Source organism: Diabrotica undecimpunctata, chromosome 8 (assembly GCF_040954645.1).
Source record: "Diabrotica undecimpunctata isolate CICGRU chromosome 8, icDiaUnde3, whole genome shotgun sequence".
Classification (NCBI taxonomy): domain Eukaryota; kingdom Metazoa; phylum Arthropoda; class Insecta; order Coleoptera; family Chrysomelidae; genus Diabrotica; species Diabrotica undecimpunctata.
Genome location: NC_092810.1, coordinates 57,483,846 through 57,502,336, shown reverse-complemented (window position 1 = coordinate 57,502,336; position 18,491 = coordinate 57,483,846). Strand labels below are relative to the sequence as shown.

At 31.7% G+C, this 18,491-nt stretch overlaps 1 protein-coding gene across 2 annotated transcripts in view; it reads left to right on the top strand.

The window, feature by feature from the left end:
* LOC140447587 (prolactin-releasing peptide receptor-like) overlaps positions 1-18,491 on the top strand; it is a 1,093,989-nt gene that overhangs the window by 97,435 nt on the left and 978,063 nt on the right. For both annotated transcript variants that reach the window (XM_072540319.1, XM_072540318.1), the window contains exon 2: positions 18,398-18,423. The gene's annotated coding sequence lies outside the window, so the exon portion shown is untranslated. The remainder of the gene's footprint in view (positions 1-18,397; positions 18,424-18,491) is intronic.

Below are 18,491 nucleotides of genomic sequence, written 5' to 3'. Positions count from 1 at the left end.
AATGCATATTTTGTTGTTGGATAGCCTAAAGGCCCGTTTTCACACTACGTCTTATTGTACGTTTTGTGGGTCATATAAAACGTACGACAAAATGTACGTTTTGTCCAGTGTATACACACTACGTTTTTCCTTCCGTTTTTTACCTCATTTCTAATTCAGATTCTTGAGTTGTGTGAAGTTTGTTTAGTGGTTTTTTTTTATTATGGAGGAAACACGGCTGCTTTCTTTTATTTTTTCAACTATAAAGATACTACGACTGAGGAAAAAGGGGATGAAGAGTGAAAAGACAAGATGGTCAAGAGAGTGGGCTTCTAAAAAGAAGCCAGTATTCCCACGTCTCGTTACTAAAAGAGGCGAACCAGATGACTGGCGCAATTATTTGCGAATGGACACCTCAGCCTATTGTCAATTGCTAGAGTTGGTAACACCATACATATTCAAATAAGACACCTCATGAGAAAAACCATTACACCCCATGAAAGACTCACAGCAACTCTCAGATATCTTACAACAGGACGCAGCGTCAAGGACTTGGAGTTCACAATCATAATATCCAAACCAGCGTTAAGCCAAATAATTCCTGAAACCTGTAATGCAATCTACTTGGTTTTAAAACATAACTACTTAAAAACTTTTATACAATTCAATAAATTCCCCGAGAAAATCGTGGGTGCATTGCCGCAAATCTGACATTATTAGGCTTTTTTTGGGAAAAATGAAACGAATCAGTTCTCGCAAATATATGCTTCTCCCATCATTTCTACGATCTGACCTTGGATTTCATTTCGATTCGACAAGACGTACGTTTTACTGTTTACATGCCACGTTTTATTGTATAGGATTTGTCCTATCCAACAAAACGTACAATAAGATGTAGCGTGAAAACCGGCCTTTAAACAGAAAATATTATTGATTGGTCGAATTATTAGGCGTAAACTGTGAAGGTAATCTTCAATTTAATGTTGTCTATTGCATCAAATACGATTGCTTGATTTCTTGACGGAAAAACACTAGTAGTTGGTTGTCTGGTTACGGAAGAGTAACTTTTAGGTTTTAGAGGTTGTTGGTCTGGAACAGAACTAGGTTGCGTTGACGTAGATGAGGATGCCATGATGTGGATATTAATATTTTGTATGCCAAAATATTAATTAATTGGGGCTAGAAAATACTGGCCTATTTATGTAGATGTCGATGTTAGTTGAAATAAAGGTACCTTACCAATGTTTATCATTAAAATAAAACACGAAGTTCGGCCCTGATAGCGATAAAATCTATCACATTATCAGCTGTCCCAAAATAAAGTCATTTTAAATTTTTATTTTTGTAACAATAACAAAATAACCTTTAAATAATACCTACGTAAAGAGATAACAAAAATTCCAGTTGGGTCTTGACCAGTTTTTTGGACCAGCCACAAGACTGGCTCAACTTCTGATCAAGAAAATTATTAAAATGACTTTATACAACAATAATACTATTCACAACTCCACTAAACACAGTTACTCAGATGACGTAAATTATTTTAAACATCCAACAAAACAACAAGCAATAGTCATTTCCAGCATTCAAGGTACAAAAATCCATGATTACATCGTAGCTGTTGGATCACTTGTGGGTCTAATTAATGTACTTTTTGCCTCCAGAATTGCTAACAATAGGATATGCATATACCTCTCTTCAAAAAACACTGTTGATGCTCTTCTACATTATTATAAATATATCGAAATAATGTCAAGTCGAAGTAAGAAGATTAATTTCTCCAGCCCAGAGACTTCTAATATCTAATGCATGTCCTACAATCCCGAACGAAATAATTACAAAAACTTGGTATTCACACTGTATCCAAAATGACTTTTCTTCGAGTAGGTGTGTCTGAAAGTGAGTAGTCATGTTCTGAGCTTTAGAAGGCAATTATTCATTACACCCTTGGAAAATATGTCTATTCCTGACTCTTTTACCATAACTTATTATAATACTTCCTACCGGGTATTTCTCTTCATAGACGAATTCAGTTGCTCTAAATGTAATACCATTGGTCATTAAGAATCAGAATGCGCTCACATTTTAAACCAAACTAATTCAACTACACTTTAAGATTCAACTCAAACCACATCCTCGTTATCTAAACCTCATGAACCTAATGATACCCCTTCAACTCCCCTCTCAGATTCAACTCAAACAACATCGTCATTATCTAAACCTAATGAACCTAATGATAAAATATATCAATCTACGGAAACCGACCTCATCCAAAACATATCTAAAAATAATCCAAACACTTCGCCTTCTTCTTCCAAAACAACATCACCAGCTATAAATAACACTGAAAATACTACGGAAATCGACCTCTTCCAAAACACGTCTAAATATAATCCAAACACTTCGTCCTCTTCTTCCAAAACAACAGCACTAGCTGTAAATAACACTGAAAATACTACGACACAAGAAACACCAATAACCTTAAATAATGCAGTCAATTCTAAACAGATAAAAAGACATAATATATCATCTCCTGAAATTAACGAAGAAAACCTAAAAACCGACTCTTTTTTTAATACCCCTAAACAATATAAACCAAAAAAGAAACTCAAAACCTCTTCCAAAACCCCCCGCGAAGATGTCATTCACTCCCTAGAATCCATTAAAGACAAAATCGAAAATAGATCACCTCCATTTATACTAAATTTCAATGAAATATGTGATTTTATGGAAAATGTTTTAAACTCTCATAACCCGGAATTAACTTTTAAAGATTACTCCAATGAACCAGAGGAACTAATTCAGACCCTTAATTTTATTTATTGTTACACAAAATTCTAGGTTAAGAAATAATATCACCCGACTAGAGAAAAAAATAAACCCTAACCCTTCTTCAGCTGACGAAACTGATAATTTTCATTAAACACTTGTACTCCGAAGTGATATCTCATTATCCTTATTATCTCCAAATTTCAGTGATGCCTCTAAAGCTCATGACGGACACGCTGCTGCATACTACTGTAAATACACTACTCACACTATATCCATACCTACAAACTGCTGCATCCTCACAGGCGAGACCACAGCCATTTTGGAAGCCTTAATTTTCTTCAAAACGCATAGTGAGAATAAATGTATATAAACAAATATAGCCCACAAATACAATATATCAGGCTATAAAAATGAGATAAATTTAATTCAATCAACTCGTAAAGAAGTAGCATTTATCTGGGTACCGTCGCATGTAGGAATAGCTGGAAATGGACAATCTAGCAAACACAAGTCGAATAAACTCACAATACACAACCAAATCAAGAAATTACCCATACTCCGATCTTAAATACCTAATTAAAAACCACTGTATGAACATATGGCAAGACTACTGGAAAGATTCAGGAACCGAACTATATGAGATTTATCCCCTTGTGAAGACCATCTCGAATAATCCATCCAATAGAAGGGATCAAGTAATAACTAACCGACTAAGAATTGGACACACTGCACTCACCCATAAATTCCTAATCAACAAAGAATCTTCTCCAACCTACAGAAACTTTTCTCTCCCATTGACGGTGAAGCATATTCTAATTGATTGCCAGTACCACGAAGAAACAAGAAGAAAATATGGAATCTCAGATGACATCAAAACCACTTTAACCATAAACACTGACCATATAATAAATTATTTAAAAGATTTACGTTTATATACATTTATTTAATGTAAATAAAATGAACTCTTGTGTACGTTACTCCACTAATAACCCTGCGTGGTTGATGTGAATTATATGTTTTTTCTAAATAAAAAAAAAATAAAACACATTAACAAAATGCGTTTTTAACCTTTGCAAAAACAGGTAAACGAATAATTAGAATTTAACGTGCTTACTCGTTGGCTGTTCTGATAAAACTAGAAATCTTTAATTCTTTGCCCGTTGTCGTTACTTATTTCATGTAGGCTATGTATACCTATTGTTCCCTGATATAATTTCTCTCTTCCTATTTTTGCGTTTAAATCTAAAATTATTTCGTTTTAATTATTTATCTTTGACACTTTTTGGTCTAATCTGGCATAAAAATTTTAATTTTCTTCTGCTTGTATAGGAGCTTGTCTTCTGTAGGAGCGTGCACGTTAATGACATTTTTATCAAAGAATGTTCCTTTTTTTCAGAATTTTCAGAATAGCTATTCTTTCGTTAGTAAAACTTTTTACCGCGTGCTCGTATCTTTCACTTATTATGAAACTTATCCCCACTTGCCACCTTGTAAATTACCGTGACATATTAAGTATTTTGCGTATTCACAGATGTCTTCGTTCTTCGATCTCATTTCTTGCAATCCTAAACATCTATTTTGTAGATTTTTATTTGATCAATAAGGTTTTGTAGATCTCCTATTTCTCCTAATGTTTTTATATTCCACGTCCAATTAAATTTTTTTTACTTTTCTTATTTTTCTTTCTCCTGTTGTACTTATTGGTATTTTTATTTGATTAATTCTGTTTACTAGTCTCTTCACGACATTGACCCTTTTTGTCACCATTGTCACCTCTCTCTGTTTCAGCGTTATTTGTTGTGCTTTGATTTCTAACGTTAATTTGACTAAAGCGTGGAAAATTCTCCGATGTGCTTTCAGTGGTCAACTGATGTTTACAGTCCTGTTTAATACTCTTAGCTCTGTTATTGCCCTAATCTTTCCCAGCATTTTTGAGAAAATATGCAATACTTTATTATTGCAGTTTGATCATTTTTCTGTTTTATCTTTATAACTCTGTTATCTTTACCCTTATCCGTAAAGTTAAACTCAACATTAATATTAAAATGAAAATCAAAATTATCAAAAGTTCTCATAAAAAAAAATCATCATTATTTCTCTTAACACAACTATTTTTACTCTCAATGCAGACGCCATCGTCCTATTCGTTAAAGTAAGTATTTCTTTCTGTCTTTGGTTTTCGGTAATGTCTTCTTTAATTGCTGTTTTCATGTTATTTTCTTTTTTTTTTGTTTCGCCGTTCAACTTGCGCTCGTTACTTTTTTTTTTGATTACGCTGTTTTCGTTATTCTCGTTGTTCTTTCTGTAGTAATCTCCATTGATAACTCTTCCACCGAGAGGGATCTATTATCATATTTTCCAGCTTCATTTTTTTTTAATCTTCTGTTACTATAGCTTCCTTCTGTTAAGATAAAAATTGCAGTTAACTCAACGTAAATAAATCGTCATTAAGAAGCAATTTTTTATAACAAATACTTGCATTTTGACCTTTCTCTCTTGCTTCTTTTTGATATTTACGCAATTCCTCTCTTTGAAATTGTATGTCTTTTGGATAGTCTTAGTTTATAAGTTATAGTTTATAAACATGTCTGTTCCTCTTTCTCAAACCCCCAAAGTTAACTGGTTAAATAGTCAAGGACCTAGCCTAAAGAAAGAAGAAGAAGAAGAAGAAGGAAAAGAAATCTGAAACCTGCATTAAACCACTTCTTAAGAAATAATTTTTGAATTCAATTTAATCATGACTTAGATGAGTTAACTATTGATTCAACAACTGGCTCTTAAAATTAAAATATGTACATTAAAATAAATTTTATACATTGTACTGAAATTCTTAAAATGTTTTAGTACTACGCAATGTTTATTTATTATTTTTCCAAACTCATAATAATAAAATTTAGAGATTTATATTTGTTTTATGAACAATGTTTCTTATAATATTAAACAGATGTATATCGCTTGGGAGAAATACTCGACTAAATATAACTTCGAAGGTTTAAGCGGTAGTAAACTCGGAATGTGACCGAGTATTTATCTTATGCAATATAATACATAACTTCAATAATTAATAAAATGTTTTGCCAAAAATATGAAAATTCCAGTAAATCGTTATAGACCTACGGGGTTGAGTATACACGGTGATCCAGAACATAAAAGTAAAAAGGAATTAATTTTAAAATAAATTAAAGTGAAAATAATGAAATGATATCACACAGTGGTCAGATGCGTCGTTATCAAACTATTTTGCCATTTCCGATATTCTTTAAAACACACATAACCTCCGTTTACACGGGTAGAGTAATGATACAAGTACTTGGTAGAGTAGAGTAACTCTAATTGTAAAAACGCTCAGCGCAGTAGAGTAGCAAGTAGAGTGCATAGTAGGTGGTAGAGTAGAGTGACTAGCAACATGTGGCAAAGTATCTCTACTCTACTACCACCACCACCACCGCCAAAATGTCCACTCGCCTGCGCACTTTACCCATGGAATGCTGTCAATTCTGGTAGAGTAGAGTAGGTAGGAGAGTGCATAGGAACGCTGACATTCCGGCTGGAGTTGTGTTTTGTGTGTAAATAGTGAAAATGAAGTTCACCGAAGATAAAACTTTAAAACGTAGAGATGTATGGCGAATACCAGTTTTTATGGAATTTAGGTAGTGTACACTACAGAAATAAAAGTATGAGGCAACCTGCGGAGGATGAAATCGTCGAAAGAATGGCAAAAGGGGCTTTGGAGTAAACGAGTTCAAGCAAAAAATTAAGAATATAAGGTGCACTTATAATCAAGAGTGTTTAAAAATACAAAAATGAAAAAAATCGGGTTCAGGTTTAGCCGATGTATACGTCCCGAACGTGAAACAAGAAAACTGAAGGCTCACGGATAAGTTACAGGTTTTTATTACTTGTTAATGAAAAATACAATAAGAAATAAAAAATGTATTCTTAGCAAGATAAAAGTGAACGATTGTATATCAGATTTGACAGTAAACCGGTTGGCTGCCAAATAAAATTGTCCACTAATAATTGTAAAAGTTAATGCCACATTGATTTTGTTTGTTCATAGAGTTAAAAGACGGTCACTGAGCATTATACCCGTTCCCACCTGTCGTGTGTCGGATCCGTATATTAATCGGATGTCAGCGTTTCTATCCTATTATAATACATTATCAAAAGCTGGCAAATTTTTACAATATACACGAGGGAACTGTGAGAATGGATATAATAAATGAAATTGTATATTACAAGAAAATCAGCATTTTTAAAAGTGCCGATAAGATCATATGTTTACCCATTATATTTATTGTTCTCATATATGGTACTTGAAAATTTGTAAATTTATACTACCAACGATATTTAAAAACTAGACTAAACATATATAATAGCATTCATATAAAAGTGTGTAGGTTATTTATTTTTCCCAACTCACGACAAGTGGAAACGGGCTGTAGTTCCGAAATTTTACTGACAAATCTTGTTAAATACAAATTACAAAAGTTGTACATTTCTTCATAAGGTTGTTCCAGTTAATAAATGTCATACACAATACAAAGTAATATCTCAAGTCAAAACACATTCTTATATTGTCCCATTGCTCCTTAAAATCCCCAGCCACAGTGTTCCATTCCTCTCTGGAAGGAACCTGAAACCAAAATTTAAAATTTACTAACGCAAGCAGTGAAGGACCTTCAACAGGTTAGTCAAAATATCCATGACGACCGGATGGACAGCAATGGGAACGAAGCATTTGGAAATTTTGTTTCAGCGTGCTTGAATAATTTACCACCGGAATAAGCTGTGGTGGCCCAACATGAGATTTAGGGAATTCTGATGAAGCACAAACTAAGCGTTTTATTTTTTTCCGGAGGTCTTGAATCTTGCGCGCGCTCATGTACCTTCAAGTCACTATTGGTAGTTATTGGTATTTACTGGGTATTTAGCTAGGGTACTGTGAACACGTTCAAATTAGAAATCAGAGGCTCAATGACTCCACCTCACCGTTAAGGTAAGTTTTGTAATTGTTATAAAATTAAAGATTTTTGTGTAAAACCTGTTATTTTTAGATTGATTTGGTTCCTAGTACATCAAAAAAATTTATGAGACAATAATTTTGAATAATGGTTTAATGAGGAAGAATCTGACTTGTCTAATATGAATATGATATTGAAAAAGAATATGAATATCGATCTTTAAGTGAAAGGGATGATGATGAACAATCTTTTTCAAATTATAAAAATAGTGATGAATAGACTTCGGCATACATGCAAATAAAAATGTAGAAAATATGCGCATAAATATGCACGTGTTTACCCGAAAATATGCAAATATTTTAGAAAATATGCATACAAATAAATAAAAAAATCGTAAAATAGTAACAATTTTATTTAAAAAAAAAAGTGTACATAACTAAATATTTCCTACTATTCATTAAGATTTACATTTATTTTAAGTAACTACATCATTTTTAAGTATGAATAAACTTATTTAGAATTATGGTAACAATAAATGACCAAGTGGTGTTCAAAATTTTCTAACAAAAACTTGTGGCTTCTGTCTGAGTACATATATTTATATATGGAAAAACTTCGTTCAACATCAACTGATGTAACGGGAGCATTTTTCAAACTAACCAAAACATTTGGTTCTAAATTAATTGTTTCCGAAATATTTCCAGCTAGAACACTGACTACTTCAGAAAGAATATGGTAACCTTTATTTTTTTCCATAGTAGCTTCAAATTTTTTTAAAATATCTTTTCCAATATTCTTTTATTAATGCTGTACTTTCGAACAATGACAGTTTTGGTGATTCTAACTGAGTAATTGTTTTTTGAACAAAACTAAAATTTGATTTTATAAATGAAAGTTCTTGTTGAAGCAAGTTACTCTGAAAAGTTTGTTTAGAATCCAAAAGAGATTGGGAACTTTCATCTGTTAACGTATCAATTATGTTCTTTATTTTAACAAAATGATCTGCATAAAAATTAGCTGCTTCTAACCATGTTCCCCATCGCGTTAAAATAGGTTGTGGTGGAAGAGGAATGTTAGGTAGCATTTCTTTATAAAGTTGAATTCTTATAGGAGATTTAAGAAATACTTTTTTGACACTGGATATCATGGTATTTACAAGAGGAAACTTTTTTCGTATTTTCTCTGCAACTCTGTTTAATCCATGCGCTACACAAGTAACATGTATTAAATCTGGGAAAAATATTTTTAAATTTTGTCCTGCTTTCACCATATAAGGAGCAGCATCCGATAAAATAAGCAGTAATTTATTAGAAGGAATAGTTGTCGGAAGAAAAAAAGTTGCTAATGTTTCTTGTATAAAACGCGAAATTGTTTTCTCAAGTTGCTGGCATGAAATAAGATGAGATTTTGGTTAGGTATCTTCTTTAAGAACACCAATCAATAAATGAGCAATATACTTTCCTGAGGAATCAGTGGTTTCGTCTACAGATATGTAAAAATAATTATCTGCAATTTCTTTCTTAATATTAATTAACACCGACGAGTATAGCCCGTTCACATTATTTCTTCTTAGAGACCGATCACTTGGAACATTAAGTTTGCAATATTTTTTTAGAAACGAACTAAAATTTACATTTGCTAATTTTGAAAGCGGTATGTTTGCAGACACTAATGCGCGACACAAGTCTTCATTAAAAGTTTCTTGCTCATCTAATTTTTTTGAAGTAGATTGGAAACATTTAGCCATTGAAGTTTGATGTTTTCCTCCTATTTTTTCTTTTTTTGCAATGTGTGAAGCAGTTCTCACATGTTGGTCTATCTGAAATTTCTTCTCACATGCTATCTATAAATAAAAATAAAAACCTTTATTTTAACCCAACCTTTATAATATAAAAATATACAAGGTGTTTTTGGTTAATCAAATAACTGGTTTGGAAAAAAAAACACTCGCTAAGTGTTTTAAATGCAGTATTAATCCACAAATTAGTTTTTGTTACTAACCATTAGTACATCATATAACTTATTTTAAAATTCAACAAAAGTTTTTTTTTTGTTAATTCAATTACAATAAAAATACTTAATTGTGTTTTAGAATAGCTGACTTCATAAAAAAAAGTAAAGGTGAAAAATTTTTCTAAATACACACCATTGTATTGTACCATGGACAATTTTTTCTCACTAAAGGAAGCTATTTTTCATTTAAAAACAACCTACGAGTACTAAATTTCAAGTAAATACGTTTATTGGTTTTAAAGTTATTGTTGTTATTAACTAAAAGAATTTAATTTTTTTTAATTTTAACACCCTGTATCTCGAAAAGTAAATAAGTTTGACCCCTCATTAACTATATCGTTTTGTTCAATTTTTCGAGAAGTATCTACAGTCAAACGTTGTAAGTGTCATTTGGAAACACCCTGTATGTATGAAATATTAGATATTTAATAGAAAATATTAGATACTTACAATTTTGCCACAGACTGAACAGTAGATTTTTCCCATATCCATAGACAGCTCTTTATAAGGTTTAATCCAAGTTGAAGCACTGGTTGTTTTAGGCATTATAAAATCACAATCTTCCTTTTTGTTACGCACAACGAGTGTTTACGCTTTGAATATCAAAACAAAAATGATTTACAAATCTGAGCATCAAATTAGAAATGTTTAGGTACCTAATTCAATAAACTGGGAGATTTTGGAAAATCCCTAAATTAGGAACAAAATTATTAGCCGTTTATCTGCTGTTAAGATACAATAAATTGTAGATAGATTTGGGGATTAGATCATAAAATGCAAATGAGCGAACCCTTAGCGATTATCCAATAACTGAATGCCTCAGTGACCGAGACTTTCTAAGAATGTTGAGGGCTACTTAAATTGATCTTCTTTGAAATTGTAAATGTTTTGTACCTGTAGAGATTACGTACTTAGATCATTTCTTGATTAAAATGACTACAAAATTTTATACAAGAATTGAAATAATTTGGTATGTTTAAAAATTTTCAAATACAGTATAAAAATCTGAACTTTTATGCACTTTATGCAAACTTTTATACAAATATGCCAAAATATGAAATATTTGCATAAAATATGCACAATATGCAAAATATGCAATATGCATATTTGCCGAAGTCTATTGATGAAGTATTAGACCAAAAAAATGAGGATGAAATTGGAAACAAGTACTATTACGAGAAAGATCGACAAAACGGCCGGTAAATGAACCTGTAAAGAATGTGTGAACTTCAAAAAATAGTATAGTCATAATCCTACTACGATTAAAAGGTTCTGCTTGTACTCATAAGAGATGAAGCCACTCCAAAAGATATATGGAACCTTCTCATCTCTGAAGCTATGATAAATACCATGGTGCAGTATAAAAATATAAATATTGCAGAAATTCGAACAAGGTTGGCTGCAGAGACATGAACAGATTTGAAAGATATGGATAATACTGAAATACGAGCTTTGATGGGCCTACTAATATACCGCGATCTATAAATCTAATAATGAGACGCCATGTTTACTGCAGATGAAACCGGAAGAGAGATTTTCAGGACTTCTGTGCGGAAAACGATTTAGTGTTTTGATTAATTGCTTAAGGTTTCTTCTTCTTACGACGCCTATCCGTTCCGGATGTTGGCGATCAACATGGCTATCCTAACTTTGCTTGCTGCTATTCTGAATATTTCGGTTGTCGATGTATTAAACCACTTTCTCAGGTTTTGAAGCCAAGATATTCTTCTTCTTCCTGGTCCTCTCTTTCCAAATACCTTGCACTGGAGAATGAGTTGCAACAAGCCATATCTCTGTTGATTCCTCATAACATGGCCAAGATATTCTAGTTTGCGCTCTTTGATGGTGTTAATAATCTCGCATTCCTTGCCTATTCTACGTAGGACCTCAACATTTGTCACACGATATACCCATGAAATTCTTAAAATACGTCTGTAACACCACATCTCGAATGCCTCGAGTTTTCTTAAAGAAGCTTCGGAAAGTGTTCAGGCCTCTACTCCGTATAATAACGTAGAAAATACATAGCATCTAATGAGAGAGATTTTGGTAGCAAGTGGTAAATCGTGACTTCTGAAAAGAGACTTCATCATCATGAACGCCGATCTCGCTTTTCCTATGCGTTGTTTTATTTCACTGGAGTAATCCCATTGGCTGTTAATGTTGGTACCAAGGTATGTGTAGCTGTCCACTCTGTCAATTGGATGTTGGTTAACCAAAAGCTGTGTATTTAATATTTCGCGCTTACTGACTACTATGTACTTTGTTTTCTTCGTATTAAGATCAAGTCCGTGTTCTCTACTTATATCTGATATACGCGATATTATTCTTTGCAAACCGTCCAGACTATCTACAAAAACTACTGCGTCGTCTGCATATCTAATGTTGTTTAGACGTATTCCGTTGACTAATACGCCTTCTTGTAGTTCGCCTAGCGCTTGCTCGAAGATATATTCAGAGTATATATTAAATAACATCGGGGACAGAATGCATCCTTGCCTCACTCCTCTATCTATGGAGACTGCCTCTGTCAATTGGTCATCCACTTTAATATTGGCTGTTTGGTTGTAATATAAATTATAGATGATTCTTAAGTCCCTATTATCTAACCCCACTTCTTTCAAGATGTTTATAAGTTTATCATGCTGTACTCTATCAAATGCCTTTTTGTAGTCGATAAAACAAGTATACACATCGCAGTTAATATCCCTGCATCTTTGTATAAGCACTTGGACAGCGAATAGAGCCTCTCGGGTGCCTAAGGAATCGCGGAATCCAAACTGCGTCCATGATACTTGTTCTTCGCATTTTTTATATATTCTGCCGTCTATCACTTTTAAGAATGTTTTAGGCTCATTAGGCTAATTGTTCTGTAGTCTCAAGGTTAGGCTTAAGGTTTGATGATGCCATATCTAGGAAAATAAGATTGAAAGAAATACCAGCGGCTCACAATAATGACATTTTTAAAATGTTTTTTGAAAATTTTCAAGATGTATTTACCATTTGGAAAAATGCATGCATTGGTGAGATGCTTTAATCGGGTTTAGGGACCGTTGCAAGTTTCGAATGTACAAAACAAATACGCCACGAAAATAAGGCATAAAACTAATGTGGATAACTGATGCTAAGACTCAATTTACCTATAATTTCCATATATATACCGGAAAAGATTCAGATGGAAATGGTCTTTCAAATTCAGAAAAAAAATTTACCAAACCCACACAATCGGTAATTCGTCTATTAAAACCTCTATTTGACAGTAATAGGAACATTACTGGAAATAATTGGTTTTCTTCTCTTCAGCTAGTAAAAGAGTTACAGTCCAGAGGCCTTACCTATGTCGGAACCGTGACAAAATCCAAAACGGAAGTACCTCAAAAATATTTAAGGCAAACAAATAAAAACAAGTTGATTTTGCATTATATAGATATTCAAATCATGAAACGCTGGTTTAATATATTCCTAAGAGAACCAAGGCTTGAGATCAAGAGTCAATCAGGATCAAGAATCAATCCTTATTTCCTTTATGCATCACTGTCGTGCTACGGATGTTGAGAGTAACAAACCTAAAATAATATCATTCTACAATTCAACAAAAAGAGGTGTTGATGCACTAGATGAGAAATGCACCATTTACAGCTCATCAAGAAAAACTCGAGTTGGCCAATGGCTATTTTTATCAAATATTAAACATGAATTGTGTCAATGCATTTGTCATGTCTAACTGTTTTAAAAATAATGAAAATACATCCCGAATCAAATTAATGAAGGCACTAGTGAAAGAACCTTTTATGAGAACCTATAACTTTTTGTGATTTGAAAATCCTAGAATTAGCTTAGATATAACAAACGGGATAAGAAGAATACTTGCACTCGAAGAACTAGTCCAAACGAAGAAAAATTAGAGATTTGGAAAGATTGTTTTTTATGCCCATCTAAACTTCATTGAAAGACATTTTACTTATGCTATGATTATAAAAAGCCTATATGTTTATCATGTATGAAATATGCACAAATTCTACTTCAAAATAATCCTAACAAAAATAAAAATGTTTAAAATTAGTGTAGGTCACCTGTTGTCAAAATTTTTTTACTGAATAAATTTGATAATTTTTTGCATACAAATAATGATTAGTATTCTCTTAAACCTATATATATATATATATATATATATATATATATATATATATATATATATATATATATATATATATATATATATATATATATATATATATATATATATATATATATATTCTAAATTTCGCAAAAAAACACCTTTTTTTAGTTGATGAAATTGTGAAGGCTTGTTATAATCAGGAGAAATTTTAGTACTACTGTAAAATAAAGGTATTTTAATAAGTTTTTTTATATAATACTTACATACCTATGAGCGAATAAAGTTTATCCAGTTATAACTTTATTTTTTTAAAAGTAGTCCGTGAGACTCCACATCACGCTTAATGTAACTGAAATTGCACCTCACCGGTTACGGGTTAAAAACAAGTGGGCCGCTTTTGATATCCAATTTGTAAATTTTTAACCATAAATAATTTTTACACATCATTTTATAACTAATGTTTTATATCGCTCTAAAAATGAAGTTTTATAATGTAGGCATTTAGGGTTCCAATTATTTTTAACACAAATCAATTAAGTACCTAGTTATCATAAGAAAACAAGTTTTTTTTTTGAAATTGATAAATACGCCATACATTAATGACTAATACATAAATAAGTGTGGATAAAAATACCGGTGGAACTTGCAAAAAGATTCCAACATAGCAACAGATTATTCTTTGTAACTGATGTTACCATTTTAATTTAAACAAACTAAAACTATTATAGAGTAAAATTATTAAAACAAGAACCAGTTATATTTTTCCGCAGTGATTCTGATATGAAGTTAAATGTGTCGATAGCAATTAAAGTAAATTGTATACTCACGCTTAATCAAGCCATTAAGAGCGATGCTGGGAATATTTATATTCCACTATGCATCAACAATTTACTCATATAAATTACCATCTTTCTTGTACTCATTGCGTCGAGTAAATTGTGATATCTTTTTAAACAAGTTATATTGAGCAAAAAAACTTTGTTTTGGTTAAGCAGTAAGTGATTTACAGCACTTTAAAAGTCAAGAATTTATACCAAGAAAAAGAACTTTGATAATGGAGTAAACAATGTACAACAAACAGCAGTTTATAATCAGATTTGTCACTGCATGGAGTCTGGTTTTCATGTAACATTAAACATTCATGTAATACAATACTAATGCAGCGTTCAATAATTAATTATTTCTAGATGAAGCAACATATGCTTGGATTTTAGAATAGCCTTTGAAGCTATTCATATTAATTTACTTTTTAGAAACAGTAAAACTTAGAAGCTTTACAGTGCTATGGACATCACATCAAAGTATAATGTATAATTAAGTTTACTTGTTTAATTAATATTGAAGTTTCATTATACAACAATCCTTAACCACGTAAGAATTCTGTTATATAAAGTTTTACTATATCGATATACAAAATTATTTAGATTTTCTAATCCACCTGTTTATCTGAGTCGAATAAAAATATCGTTTAATTAAATATCATCATCATCTTTATTGCCACAGCCCTATAAAAGAGCCTCGACCTTCCCAAGTCTATTACGCCAGTCAGTTCTATCCATTGCCTTGCCAACTGTTGCCAGTTTGCTGCGCCTATTTGTCTACCATCCTCATCTACACCATCCCTCCATCTGAGTTTTGGTCTACCCCTACTTCTACTTACCACAGGCTGTGACATAAGGATTCTTCTAGGAGGGTTGTTGTGCTGTGATCTTGACAGATGCTAGATGAAATCATTAACTAAAGAGCTAATGTCTTTACGTTCAAAAACAATTTCTTTGTCTTACCAGCGCTGTATCTCAGATTCTGGATTCTTTATTGTTTTTGATCATACTTCTGTTGTAATTTGCGCCAGGATCTCCTTCCATACTGATTTTGACTCTGCAGTAGAACTGTCATTTATACCAACATGATAAGAGTAGTTTATTTATTCCCCATTTATGCTCAATTGCATTAAAAATACAGTGGTACGGAGAAAATCAAAGAACTCTATGCCCATACTATTCAGCTATTCTATCTACCACGTATATTGGTTCTGGTTTATTTCTATAAGCATTGAAGTATTAAAAGCATATCCAGTTGCACAAATTTTATTAAAAACATACCTCCGGACCAGCTCAAGTAATTGAGGATTTAACATTGGTTTTTGTGTGTAATATTGTTATTTCCTAACCATTCTTTTATTTTAGCTTTTTTCAATATATGTAGAAGCTTTATTAATTATTGGGCTATGATACGGAACATTATCCATTCTCTTAATTAATGGTTCCTCTAAATTATTCAACAGCTGATCTTTAAACCATTGTAAAAAGTTATAACGATCCATTTTTCCATGGTAGTCAGTGTTCTTTGTTTTGGATGAAAAAACCAATTCAACCCAGAAGAATGTTGAGTTTAATATTACATTCTCTAATAGTATTAATCTTAGGTCTAGGTTTAATTGTATTAACTACGAAAACCTTTCAGAACATATATAAATATATATATATATATATATATATATATATATATATATATATATATATATATATATATATATATATATATATATATATATATATAATGTCGCATGTTAGGATTCGATTAGTTGTTTATTTTGTGCTCAATTACAGGCCTTCCTTAAGTCAATAAATAATAGTTATAGTTAATCTATTTTTATCCATAGTACCCTCTGACATCTCGTTTGTCGCTATACGTTCATTAATAATAAAAATACTTTGTAGTGCCCTTTTGGTAGTCGCCTTATTTAATTTTTCTACCTTAATAAAATATACTCTTTATGTCCCCCTTTCATTGAATACGCTCACACGCTCCAATCCGACCAATAACAACGGATATATGATATAATATCAACGGAGATAAACACCATGTGCGTTTTTTCTGTCTAAAAATATTCGCTACCGGATGTTCTTTCCAATGATGTATCATACGTCTCGATCCGATATTGTAACTACTATTTTACCCCTTCCCCCACAAAACACTAAAAAAAATGAATCATCAATTTATACAATAAATTAGAAATAAATCAACCGTATCATTTCTAGAATTGAAATGTCAGTTTGTAGTTCAGATTTCATCCAAGATAACTCTAAGAATTATCGTCGTTAACAGTGTAAGTTGTCGTCCTGAGCCTTTTATATAGATGATAGAAATTATTTGGGAATAATTTTATTTTTGTCTACACATTAGACAAGAAATGAAACTTTCGTTTCATATTTGCTTGCTTTGGCAGAAAAACTAATATACAGGTAAAAAATAGAAACTATAGTATCTAATCAGCCTTCTTTCGGCATCATCGTTATTTCGAATTTACAAAAAGTTTTCTTGGCTTAGATCATCAATTCTGACTCCTTTTTACTTTATTTAATGCATTCTTGCTGCTATTTTTACATATTTTTAAGTATAGTTTGGTATAATAGGCTTGTTTTTTTTATATAATTTTATTCTTAGTATTTTTTTAATTTTTGGCCATCTCTTATTTTATTTATTAATTTCGGCTCTTCGCAGGTCTATTTTCAGATATTTCATATTTCCATCCTTTTAAGCTTTTACTTTCACTTTATATATTTTTATTGAATTTAATTCCCATTAAAAATAAACTGTTCTACTTCATTTCAAATTTAACTTTAGAGCTAGGTAAATGTTATTTGGTTTTGTTTCTTAGCCACGTCCATATTTTTTAATTTGCCAAACTTATTAAAAAATAACGCTAATCTGAAATTTAAGGCGAACAAAATATCTGGTTTTTAAAAAGAGAAATTAAACGATTTCTACCTGGCGAAACCGAATGCAAATTTTTACCACTGTGCCTTCTAAAACTTGCAAAGCAAACAGCTTGATAAATTACTCGGCAAGGTAATCTAAAATTGCATTCCACATGCCATTGATCATGGTCAAAATTCGTAGTGAATTCAGTTTCTGGTACTTCAAACGGAGTAAAGTAATAAAACATAATGACGGTATTAGATTTTTGTTTCGATACAGGGGAGCGACAAGCTGCTTATAGGTATTTCGACCTCTTAAGGTCTCTTCAGAGCGGTATAGCTACTGCTTTGAACCAAAACAAAAATCTTTCCCGTCCTAGACAATAGTTATCAAAATAACTATATACGGACGTAACTACGCCATCTAAAAACAAAAAGAGAAATCAAACGATTTCTACCTGGCGAAACCGAATTCAAATTTTTACCACTGTGCCTTCTAAAACTTGCAAAGTAAACAACTTGATAAATTACTCGGCAAGGGAGTCTAAAATTGCATTCCACTTGCCGCTCATCATGGTCAACATTCGTAGTGAATTTAGTTTAGTAACAAATAGAGAATATTTGGTTTTCATTTATTTATTACTTATAGGTGTCTTTTTTTTAGCGAAACTTAGGTAAAATCTAATGAGGGTGTATTAATTAACAAAGTACATTTTGACATAAACAAGAATCTGGTGAGACCTTTAGTAATTATTATATTGGATGTAATTCCAGCTTTTAAATTTGATGTTTTTACGATTTGAGCACATAGTTAAGTGAATATTGTTAAAAGTTATTTTCTTTTACAGAATCTGAAATAGGAGCTTAAATATCGGTAAGTAACAGAAATTTATATTTATAAAATTAAAATAAATGTACATAATTTTCCACTTAACAAAACTT